Genomic DNA, 450 nt, shown 5'->3' on the forward strand with positions numbered 1-450 from the left:
AGAAGGAAGCAAGATTCCACACAGGGCAAAAGGAGCATTAAATGATCTACCACGTCTGAGCCTCATATATTTTAGGGTCATTGTTGGCTCCTCTCATCGAAATAAGCCTACAAATAAACACATGATTAGGCCCTTGCCAGATACCTGCACCACTGGGAGCTGCTCCTTAAGAAGGAAAGCTTTTCATGTGCTTATAGTGTCTCTTTCTCTTGCTCTATCACAACAACAACAAAATAATTATCCTATGTCTTTGTCCTCGATCTGGTCTGTTTTCTTCCATTTTTCCTTCCCATTGTTTATGCACGTAAATGCTTCCTCATTCTAAAAATGATCCGCTGCAGCTTGGCATTTCATCCAACTGCTGTCTCTTACAGCATCCTAGAGGGAATTATGTGAGGTTCTTGGTGTTTCCACACATGCAAAACCATAGCACTTCCTTCGCGCCCATGG

The sequence above is a fragment of the Rhinopithecus roxellana genome, chromosome 11, assembly GCF_007565055.1.
Source record: "Rhinopithecus roxellana isolate Shanxi Qingling chromosome 11, ASM756505v1, whole genome shotgun sequence".
NCBI classification, from domain to species: Eukaryota; Metazoa; Chordata; class Mammalia; order Primates; family Cercopithecidae; genus Rhinopithecus; species Rhinopithecus roxellana.